Source organism: Scatophagus argus, chromosome 19, assembly GCF_020382885.2.
Source record: "Scatophagus argus isolate fScaArg1 chromosome 19, fScaArg1.pri, whole genome shotgun sequence".
In the NCBI taxonomy this organism is placed as follows: Eukaryota; Metazoa; Chordata; class Actinopteri; family Scatophagidae; genus Scatophagus; species Scatophagus argus.
In genome coordinates, this window is record NC_058511.1 from 16,563,126 (window position 1) to 16,575,644 (window position 12,519).

Consider the following 12,519-nt stretch of genomic DNA (forward strand, 5'->3'; position numbering starts at 1 on the left):
TGGAACAGATTTGTAAAGAAAAATAAAATCCTAAAATTCGTGTTGTGAACATAACTTATTAGTCCAGAGCATGAAGTATCCAAATTCTTGTTACTGGGTCCATCTATAATAAAGCTGAATGCACTTACAGTACCGTACTTGGCGTTTCTAAAACACGAGTTTTCACTGAAGTCACATGTAGTGTAGGCTGAGACGTGGTCATTTTCTCAAAACACTCATTTGTGTGATTTGGGTAAAATAAATATGGTTACTCAAAGTCAAATCAGATGTCACTGCTCAAATACATACTCCAAAGCTCCAACAACATGGGGGGGGGGGGGGTACGATGAAGCAAGCAGAACATAGCCAGGCTGTTTTTTGTGTGAGCTAGTTCGATAAAACCTCAAATCGAGATAATGGGGGACACAATTGCGGTCATTAACTTGCTTTGTTAACTTAAGCTTTTCTGCTTTAGGAACTATAGTGAATAGTGAATAGTTATGAAAAATAGTTATGAAAAATACATTAAAAATTACAGCAAAAATTAACCCCATTGCTGCAAATAAAGAGATGAACACTGGCAGGAAAATGCTGATTGTGTAAATTTCTAACATATTATTTTACCACAAAGTGCAATCTTAATGCCCCGTGTATTTCTAATGTGACAACTGCACCTTCAACAGATCTTAAACTTTAAACTTGTGCCTTTATATTTCAATCTGAAACTAAACATAACTTCAGACCAGGTTGGGTGTGCAGCATAGATCCTGCAGCGATCTAGCCAGGCTAAAAAAGAGCCACCTTCATCACCCTGAAAACTCTGGCTTCAGGCTCAATGTACCTCACTAACCCATTAATCTTGCTTTATACAGCCCTAAGAAGACCCTGGCACAAACCCTGGATGCGTGACAGCTGTTGATGTTCACAGACATCCAGAATTGAACCTGTAAATCAATTATTTACATGAATGAGCATCGTTTCCACCACTGGAAAAAGACACACTTCCAACACAGCTCTAGGTCACGCAAAGGGAGTTAGTGCACCAAGCTGTGAATGAGTAAAGGAGTAACCAGAAGTCCCAGGTGACACAAGCTTTGGTTCTTATTTTCACGCAAGTAGTTAAATGTGTGTGTGTTTCTGTGAAAAGCAAATGATGGAGGGAGTGAGAACTGAGGGAAGGGGGTATGGGGACACATCTGGCCCAGGGCTTTCCGTAGACACCCTCTAAGGGTTCAAACAAGGGTGAACCCTTAATGGAGGTTCAATGGGCTGGAAGACCCATGAGTAAATCAATGTGTGTGTGTGTGTGTGTTTGTGACAACTCTGGAGCATCTTTCTTCCATTCTGCATGGCAACAGCTGATGAATGGATTCCTAACTGTCCAGTGAGCTCTGGGACTGGGGGGTTTTAGGAGGGGGTGAAACAGACACATCGCTGAGCTCTGAGATTCATTCATTTGACAGCACTGCAAGACAGCAAGTGCCTACATTCACTTTGAATTCATTTTCCCACATCAAATGTGTCAGTGTGCAGCACTCTTCAATACCTCTTCAGTACCTCTTCAGTACCTTCAAAGAACAACAAATGAAAAACAGGAAATTTTTTTTTTTTATTTCACACTACTGCAGGTAAAACCCTTCATTCAAAAACTACTTGGCTGAGCAGGAAATGCGTTAGATTACTCACTGTCAGCACACACACACACACACACAAAGCAAGCTGAACAACACAACAATTGTGTTAAGTTCCTTTTTTCTCATGCAGGCAGGGCCGCACAGTTTCATGGCTAACTGCACAATCACATTAGGACTTTATAATTTCTAGTCTTGTATACAATACAATTCCTCTTGACTAAATATTTCTGTCTGCTGTAGATGAGACAGTCAAGATGCTGGGTCATGAAGTCATGCAAGTTAAATTTTTTTTGTCCAAAATAACCTTCATTAATAACTAACTAATACAGTATCGAGCTTCAGAATCGCCATTATTTTTTTACTATATGGTCCTAGTGTAAGACATTAAATAAGTGTTTCTTTATGATTCAGGAACAAACAAAAACTTATGTGAATATTAGATGTAACAGGAAATACAGTCGTTTTTTCTCTCTCCTCAATTAACTCCATGCCGGCTAAACTTGATCTGCAGTTTCAGGAATCTGGTTCCAGTTTGTCTTCTCTCACTCTGGTGACTATTTATGAATCCTCAGCTGAAACACTGCCAAACACAAGCCTTTTGAAAAGGTAAAAGGTAATAAGGAGAAACTATTTCCTGTATCTTGGCACACACATTTCAAACAGCCACGCTTATAAAACGTTGAACCTGGAACACAATGAAACAGAAAAGACTCTTCTCAGTCTGGAATGTTACATTTCCAGGGTCAGAACCCACTCTGTTGCTGAGGAAGAGAGTCCTGCCAATAAAAAAAAACAAACAAACAAACTACATTTTAAAGAAGGTTGTGATGTTCAAACACAGCAAATCCCAGATGGAGGAGAATGACTATCAGCCAATTGCTTCTGCTTTTTGGCTGCATCTGGGAGTTTATCAACCAGCCAGTTTGGCAAAGAATCACATATAGAGCTCTTGTAATGACAATGAAGGGCAGCAACTAGACTGAAAATTAACAGAAAAGTTAATTATTATTTTTGAAGTCTGGATTTCAGTTAGCAAAAAATCTAAGGGAGAAAGCTTATGTAGAGTTAGAACCTGAAAGCAAATCAGTCACCATCAGTCATAATATTTGTCATGAACTGATTGGCACACATCTTATCTTCTTATGGTATAGTCTAAAACGATGTCATTAGAGCCATGTGTAGAACATAAATACCAAATGACTTTTCCACCGGAGGATCTTGTGCCAGTTGCTGACTATTAGCTAAAACATGCTACTCAGACTTCACCTGTCTGTAAGGCTAGCGTATTTAGCATTACAATTTCATGGGAAGCTCAGTAATGAATGTCACAGGAGTGTTTTTTTATTTTGTTTGTTTATTTTTTTTAACTGTTGCAGGTGCACAGCCATACTTAAAATCACACTGTATATCATTATTGTGCTTACGATGATGTACTGACACAGTGCATTTAGTTCCACTTTTTAGTTTCATTATTTCACCATAATACAATGTTTGAATGTCCTCTGCATTTAACTTTTAAAATAAGAATTATGGCCCACTCCATTTAGTGAGTTGAAAAAATATGTTTAATGTTTCCCACTGTGTCAAAAAATGTCAAACTGTGACCTCAAGAGTGTGGTAGTTTGTGCTGAACTACAACAGCAGTGCTGGGTAGTGCTTTGGCAGCTTGGACATATTCTTCTGTTCTTTAGCCAGCACGTGTGCATTCAAACCTGCAGAGTTATGTGTTGATATGTGATTAGAGGTGATGTTACACTTAAACAAGTGACCCCATTCTGGGTGTGACATGTCTTTGTACTAACCCAGTAGTTCTTCTGTCTGTGAAATCAACCCATTGCCTCTAAGAGGAACCTTTGTTTAAACCAAAGGAAACCAAAATCAATACCAATGACCCAAAATAACTTCTGTTTGAGAATCTCTAGGAAAATGACTGGCAAGCGCAAACCAACTGTTTAACTATTGTGTCTCTCACTACCAAGTGTCTCTCCAGTACTATACTTTAGGATACTTTCTGTCCAGACTGTTTCTGTTTTTCTTAAGTTACCTGTCTTTGTTGTTCTTATTTATATCTTTAAATACAATCATAAGGTTGGTATCTACTTATGAGGTGTTGGCCTTTGGCCTAGTATAATCTGCATACTAACTATATCAGTGCCTGCTAAGTGTTAATGTTTTACCTTACAATGTTTTGTATTCTGAAACAAACACCAAAGAAATACTAAGTGACCATTACAGCAAACCATTAAGAACTAAACAAAGTAGTTGGATCAGTCAGTAAAATAACGGTCATAAAAATTGACAAACATTATATGATGGTGACTCAGCACACTCTGGTATCAATGCAGCAACTGCAACACAACCTAAGGATCTATGCATATGAAAGTACAATGCACTTTGGATAAGAGTGGCATATAAAGCTCTAGTCAAATTAAGTCCATGAACTTCAAGTCCTGAAAAATAAAAAAATATTCAAGCACCAAACCTGCCAACTACAACCAAAAAGAACGAGATTGGCCTTGTCTTTCAGCAACTATTTTAAAATCCTTTTGATGTTTTGACTGTCCAGGAAAACCGGTCTTTGAATTGGGTTAGGGGAACTGCGTCTCCCTCAGGCTCCCTTAGCTGGAGCAAATGTGACAGCAGGGCATGTTGGGGGGGTTGAGCTCAGCTCGAGGGAGGTTGGCTGAGTTTTGCCCTAATATGGACACAGGCTGGGGGGGTGGGGGGGGTCTGGGAGGCAGGAGAGAGGGTGGGCTGGGTGGAGAAGGGGAAACCTGCCCAGCACCACCACAATGGCAGCCTTGCTTCCCTCTGCTGTATCACTGACACTCTTTATCCTGCTCTCTTACAGTTCGCTTCACACACCAGCACAGGATCCAACTGTTTTGGTCTACTAACCGTGCTCTAAACTCTCTCTACACAGCGAAGAGCTCTTCCACAGTTAGGACTCATACAACTAGCACAGCTCATTTTTAAGCACTCATGTAGCTGTCCAAAACCCTCTCTCTCAGCAAACATACATGGTGTATCACACACACAACTACACACTCATACACAGTTGAGTCAGTGACACTGAAACACAGCACTCGGTAGCAGTACTCGGCTCTGTTGTTCAGCAGCTGGCTCTGTGTGCCCTGTGGTTCGGTCAGCTGGGCCTGCTGCCTAACTTTACACTTGCGCATTACAAAACTCACCACTATCCCTCCTCCACATCTGGCCTCTGGTGTAGAGAGAGGGACAGAGACGCTCATAATGGCCACACACACCAGAACTCACAGTAGTCATTTAGCTGAGCAGAGTAGGGGTGTGGGGTGGACATAGTAAACAACTCAGAGAAAGTGGGAGAGAGAGAGGGAGAAAGAGAGAGAGAGAGAGAGAGACAGTCTGCTGAGGCAAATGAAAGTGCATGGAGAGAACAATGGAAGGAGGAAAAGAAATCAAGGAAAAAACAAGTAGGAAAGTTACGGAGGGATTGGTATTTGGAGTGGAGGAGGAGGCAGAGTGGCTGTCTGGATACTAGCAGCCATTGCTGCATTAAGTGGGACTCCAGGCGTAGAAATTCCTCCTACATCTCTGCTCAATGCCACTTCTGTTCTGCCAAGCCCTGTCAACAGCACTGCAGATACAAAGGGAGCCATGTCTGTGTGTGACTGACTCTTGTGTGAAACTAGTGTTGTCGAGTGTGTATGTGAGAGCATCAAGCGATCTCCACCCATACGTGTTCCTTCTCTGAAGGGTGAAGGCATCTAAGCTCGGTGAGCAGAAGAAGAACACTTTGACCCTGAGAGCAAGATAATCCTAATGTACTCAAACAGATGCCACTGCTGTAAATTACCTGAAAATACTTAAAGTCACCTTTGACATTTTCAAACCAGAGGTCAACTTATAAATGCATTTATACAAAGTCACTTAGAACTCTGGAAGGTTACTTTTATTGCTCTGGAGGGAAAAGAAAGGGAGTTATATATTGTTGGTTATCGCTATTGTGACATTGTGACTGGATAATGTATAGTCAGTTTATCATCTCTGATATTATTAAGCAGTAAAATAAACAATTTTCCGCATCTAGAAGGACAGTTTGACATCTTGTCGAATAAGTTTTCTTTCCAAGAGTGGGACTGAGAAGATACCTCTATATATTATATATTATTTAAATGTGAGGCTGCAGCAAACAATGTGTTAGCTTAGCTTAGCACAGACATGAAGAATGGAAACACCTTTGCTCTCTCTGAAGGTAACAAAGTCCACCTACCTGCATCTCTAACGCTCGCTAATTAACACATTAGTTCTTAAATGTTAATCCATGCAAAAACAAGTTGATATGGCAAGTCAAGAGACTATCTGGCATATAAGTTCCCATAAAACCAGTATGATATTAGACTTTTCAAAATAATGTCTAGCCTTACTGTTACTACTTCACATACTGAGCTAGAGGATACAAAACTCTGAGACTATTGTTCAGAGCCAAAAGAAATGGTCTCTGCAAAAACAGACTATACCAACCCAGGGAGTAAGGGTACCAGGCTGTTCCTTATGAAAATAAACTTATTTATGGTTTTCCGTGGACGCTGGCTCTACAGCAACAGACTAATCACTACAGAATGGCCTAGCAGACGATACTTGACCTTTCCAGACCACGCCTTTGGTCTCTCTCGTCAGAAAAGTGTGTTGGTTTGACCGAGGCAAAGATCAAGTGCACTTGCTTATTTAGTCATGCAACATATCGAGGCCAAATGTTGATTTTTTTTTTTTCCCCCTGTTCACACTGCTTTCACTTTGTTGCTTTCGCCCCGAGTGTTGTAGATCTTGTATCTCAGCCAGGTAAGCATTTATCTCAGGTATCTAGCTCAATACACACTCATTTAAAGATAAGAGAAAGGGAACTCTGGCTTCGCAAAGTGATAACAGTGCTTCATTATATGTTAATCATTGTTTTGGTCAGACTGCAGTGTACAGGCAACAAAGAAAAAGTAATTTGTCTTGCAAAACCCTCTGGACATCCAAATAATTACATAATGAAATTAATTAATCAGCATTAATCAGTGCAATTCCAATACACAGTAATCAGGATCAGAGCTTAAGCCTTTACTGGCCTCCACACACACACACGCATGCACACACACACACACACACAGAGACAATGCCCTGCCCTGAAAGCACTGCTGTTTTTTTTTGTTTATTTTGTGCTGATGCATCCTCCTCACCAATACACGATGGCTGTCCACTTCAACATACTAATATCCCTGCTCTCACAGATCATTAGTTTGTTGTGAACAATAAACAGCTGTAAATCTCTGGATTCCTGCACCTGCTGAGACTGGGGAGAGTGCTGCTGAACTGCAAAAACCCAGTCAGACAGAGGCCAAGATCCCTCTGCCAGCTGTGGCAGAAAACAGGTGGTGTGACAGCACATAGTTGTGTACTCTGTGATGCATATTGTTGTATCACAAACCTTTTGACAGTCAAGTTGCATGTAATTTCACTCAGGACATTCAATTCACAGAGCAGAAGTTTGACTGCTCTCTAAATTACAGATTTACTGCCTGTAGCATGACACACAGGACGGGTGACAAATAATAAAATGATGAGAGTAATTCAATCTGAGTAACTTTTTATTTTGTAGTTTCAGAACTTTCAAGCTTGCTTTGTACTGTAACATATTTTCCAATGCTTTCCAATTTTCCAGTGGCCTAGAAAGTAAGACGCTTTGGGCATTTGTGAATAAATAAACTGCCAAAGCAAAGGAGCCCATACTTGTAAGTGGTTTGCACAAAATCAACAGGGCAGATGGTGTGCATTTTAAATGACCCTGTTGAACCACTACTCAGGTTTCAAAACAACAGGTTTGTTTGGTGATGTGACGCGACGCAGCATGAATCCTTACAAGATTCGAAGAAGAAGGCTAAAATCAGTTATATAAAAATAAAGAACAAAAAGGCAGACAAATATTTTGCATTACAACAAGAAAGCAGGTATGGATTAGTACAAGAATCATCACATGTGAGCTATGTGTTCCCATTAGGTGACCAAAGAAATTTTGATTCCTATCATAAAAGTACAAGTTCCTGATTCCTGTGGCTAGTTTATGATGACCAAACACTGCATTACATGAAACACAGTAACAGTAAAACTGGGACACTTGAGGGATAATAAACATGACGAAGCTGTCACGTACAAGCACAACCTCTGCACAATGCTGGCCAGCGAGAGCATTATGAAACTGCATAGCTAACAGACTCACAAAGTGCTGCTGTCCCACTGACAGGATGCGAGTATAAAAAGTGAAACGTGAGCGGGAAGTGTGCGGGGTCACAAAGCAGCGCAGTTCGACACACACTTATTCTCACAGACAGACAGATAAACAGACAGGCAGACAGGTAGCTTGGGGTAAAACAGGAACTTTGGGCAGACAGTTTGACTCACATGGTGTTTTACTGCGACACAGCCATGCCTGAGTACACACAAATAATTCATTTCCAAGGATTAATAAAAACAGGAGGGGATCATGGACAGCCAATAATGAATAAAAATATTGGAGAATTTTGACTGGAGGACATTGTTCCTCAGCTCTGCTAGCTTAAATGTTTAAACACTTTAAGCTTTTAAGAGATAAGCTGTTCTAACAGTCGAGATTTATTAATCCTACTTTGCCAAATAGTGAGACTGAAAAGGCTCCTTGTGTGAGTGGGTACACAGTTACAGCTAAAACAGATAACCCTGGTTCACATTCATTTTTCACAGCGCACACTTGAGTTGTCATGGTAGGAATAGCACAGGAGTTAATGCCGGTTCTGTTGCATTGAGGTGTCCCATTAGTTCATCGCAGTCAGTCATTCACGGGTTGTCAAATGCTGACATTTTAGGTTGGGGAATGAGATTTAACAATCAACTGTCTTTCTCCAGAATTGCTTCATTGTATTTCTGAACAGCTACTGACGATTGCTGCATAGTATGCCTTAAAAGTCTTGTGTCTATACTGATGGATCCTCTGAGTGTAGTTAATTGCTTTGCTATTGATGTTACACTGATATTTATTCAAACTTTTCCAACACTTTCAAAATCTTAAATTTGATCTCCTACTGTCTTGACATTACACTTTGTTTCTCCCTTTCATTTTTTTACTGCCTCTCTCTCTCACTCTCTCTCCCCCCCCCCCCCCCACACACACACACACACAATCTGTTAGCTGAGCATCTGAGGCTCTAGAGCCAGTCAGAAGTCTGTTGTTCTTTCTGTTCCAGCCCAGATGGCAGCATTGGCTGAGTCAGCAGTGGCTGACGGTCCACGGCAAACTGGATGATTAGTTGTTGACAGCAGGAGGAGAGGTAAGCATTAAAAGCACAGGGCTGAGGAACCTCTTATCCAGTTTATTCTGTCTGAATGAAATAATGACTTCAACAAGTGTAATATGAGTGTTCAGCTTCTCCTGAAATGGCGTGCACAACTCACTGCCACGAAATCAAAATGGTTAAGGCCTCAAACATTTTTTGATTCATTTTAGTTTCTGAGACTTTGTCCAGTTCATACTGGTGAACATTTGCCATACCTGCTTCAGCTTAAAAATAACTACTATAACACACCATTATGGTATACAAAGTTGTTACTTGTTATAAAGTTGCTGAATGAACACAGAAGGAGGAACTGCAAATTTGCAATTTTGAGATGTAAACAAATGTGTGACTGAATGTGCCAGACAGCACTGTGGTGCTGCTGACTAAGCTCAGCTGGCATCAACAGTAAAATTTGATATTAGAATGCGTCAAACTGCTTGTTCAGCTAAAAGCTAAAATCAGGTATTGGACTTGGCAATCAAGCATTGTGCACTGCTGGAAGGAAATCCTGTGGGATTTCTCATTTTGTGTCACAAAGCAACTTGCGATTCATAAGTGGACTCTGACAAACAGAAAATGCTGCTGCAAGCATCTGGAGTTTGAGAACAGCTAATCTGAAAATATCACATTACCTTTGTCCTGCTGAGTGTGAGTTTAAAGCAGCCTTTTTCAGTAGCTGGATGCCTCTTGGTATTAGGACTACAATGTCTGTGGTCATCATATTGCACACATCAGAAGGTAGTATCAACACTGACCGTATTTCAGGTGACTATGACAAAACTCATTCAAACCAAGTGTAATGTGTGGCATGCACTGCGGCGAAATTCTGGTTTAGGTTTGACATCGACACATATTTTGGTCGTGTTTTGATTACTGGTGGGGGGTAAAATATTATATGTGGATGCCATAACATATTAGAACTAATAAACACACAGATATATTCTTTTCTTACTGTATTTTCCTCAAGAGATGTGGCAGTGCTCTTGCGGTGGCAGCCTAGCAGGGCTAAATAAGTACAAAAGATAAAGAGAGATGCAACCCAAAAGGCTCGCCCCTGTGCTTGCCTCAGGCAACATGCAGGTTAGAAACCACAATGTGAAAAAATGCCTCTGTTCAACAGGGTGTGCGATGCCATATCCTGTTTTTCTAACACAGACACGAACACTGAGCGAGTGAGGGAACAAAATTACTAGACTTAAAACGGTAATCTAACAGCTACTGCTCTTCCAAAGAGACGTCGTATAGAATTTCAGCCACACACACACACACAAACACGCTACATTCAGACTCAGCCGTTTGTAATGTGTGGCATGTCTTCTGCTCATTGTTGTCCCATTTGCTGCACCACATCAGCATCTGCAACCTTTACATGCTTCACAAGCAGCACAACAGCTAACAGGAACTGACTGACCAGTCTGCAGGCCCATCACTGGGATGTTCCACGGCAATGCATCGACTGATCTCCCATTAAAGATTCTGTGGTTTTAATGTTAACATAAATGTAAACATGCCACTTCAACATATGGTAAGAAATGTTCTGTCAACATTATGTCAACAAACAGCACTTTATGCTGGCCAGATTTTGAAATCAAGTAAATCTGATACTTCTAGAATCAAACAGAAGAAGACATGATTTACACGTGCTTGTAAACCAAGTGCCACATCATATGAGATTCTTTTTATGCCTCGTTGCTTATAGTAATGACTTGACACCTCTCTTTTGTGGCTATATAAAGCCATGCATGCCATAACTTGTCCACACTGTGTAAAAACGAATCCTGAGGCGCACAGCTAGATAAGACCATGCAAAGAGCATGCAAAGAGCATGCAAAGCATTTCAACTCCTTCAAAAAGAGATCAGGTTTATCCACTACAGCCCTCACCCCATGTGTTTCAGCCACAGCATTCAACCAGCATTCCATTAACGCTGCAGCTACCGACTGGCATACCGACTGAAACAAAACACATGAGCGTGCGTCCACACACACACTCACACACACACAGTTTTTGAAGAGTGCAGCTGTTGCTGTATGTCCTCTCTAACAAAAGAGCGCCATTTCAGTGCACTGAGAGCCACGATAAAGCACATTCCTCTAACAGCTATCGAAAACTGGTATCTCACACTAATTTCAAATGTAAAGCTGGTGACAAATACCAATATGAAACTAATTCATGACTAAGTACTGACACTTAAAACCTCTTGTATTCCCCGGTTAACTGGTTTGCACAATTCAGCATTGCTGTTTCAGACTTCAAACCAATAAGAACACAGCTCTTGGAAAATCCTGAGACATGACTAATCTATCAAACAATCAATACCAGCTATGTAACTATGACCCCTCCACACACACACACACACACACACACACACACACAAACACACTTGATTCATTTTTCTCGGTTCTATCACCTATACCTCAAAAGATACAATGACTTATAACACTGGCCTAAATAAGTATGTACTCTAATAACATCACATGAAGCAAAACAGTTGGCAACGTGTCTGAGAGCTGCCGATGTCTGGCGTTTACAACATATAACAACGTGCAACATGGCTCTTCTACTGGGTAAACGAGAAACTCATACATTAAAGAGGACATCTCTATTTTCTTTCATCACCTGTCAGGACAAGTACAGTTCGTGGTGGACTCATCTGGACGCAGTGATCGCTCATGGAAAGTACTGATCATTGTTAAAACTTGTAGCAAACACGGGGCCCTAAAGCATTTACCTTTATAAGAATCAATCAATCAACTTTTCAGGAATCAAAATAAAACAATAAGCAAATCCAGGGGGGAATATACGATGAACATTTTCAATGAAACGTGGCTCGCATCCGACTGCTACTTGCAAGCTAAGTTTGTTGGCTAGCCAGTCTGCCTGCTAGCCGGTACTGCTGTCAAGCAAGCCAAGGAAAGGGTACTTCCTCGATAAAAAAAAAGTCTTGGAGACTAAATAAGACACAAGCGATGATACATAAATGTCTAATCACATTTGCACAACATTTAACGCTATCACACAATCGATTTGAGCGCTCAAAAGTAGACAATATTAGCTAGCGCGTCCTCTCCGGCATCTCTTCTCATGTGAACTCATTTGACAGTCACTGATTTGACGGGGATACACATTTTGGCACAACACCAGGTGAAGTAAATCCAACGAAGCGCCCGCTAACCGGAATAAAGTTTGCCAAACCTCAAAACTCACCTGTATGTCTCTGGCAACAGTACTTTTCAGGATGTTATGAGCCGAAGTCTTGGTCTCGGCAGTACTTTCACCGACCTTGGCAGCTCTGCCTGTCCCCAGCAGCAACAGACAACAACGCTCTCGGCACGCACCCCTCCCTCTACCAACAGAAAAACGAGGAAAAAAAAAATCCACTTTCAAGCCCCGCCCATTCGCATTTGTAATTGGTCAATATTAGAGACCGTGCGACACGAGCTAAATAAATTCCTTATTGTTTTGTTGGTCTAAGAAACTAAGCTTTATTGTGTTTTCATTCGAGATTTTATTTTATTTTTTTACTTTCTTTAAAGATTAAAGCACGAATTGAATTACGTAATTCTGATCTTTGC

General features: G+C 40.9%; 1 protein-coding gene across 2 annotated transcripts in view; it reads right to left on the reverse strand.

Annotated features, from left to right (window-relative positions):
- Nucleotides 1-12,298, reverse strand: part of fam49a (family with sequence similarity 49 member A) — a 30,411-nt gene extending 18,113 nt beyond the window's left edge. For both annotated transcript variants that reach the window (XM_046373011.1, XM_046373010.1), the window contains exon 1: nucleotides 12,152-12,298. The gene's annotated coding sequence lies outside the window, so the exon portion shown is untranslated. The remainder of the gene's footprint in view (nucleotides 1-12,151) is intronic.
- Between the last annotated feature and the right edge of the window lie 221 nt (nucleotides 12,299-12,519).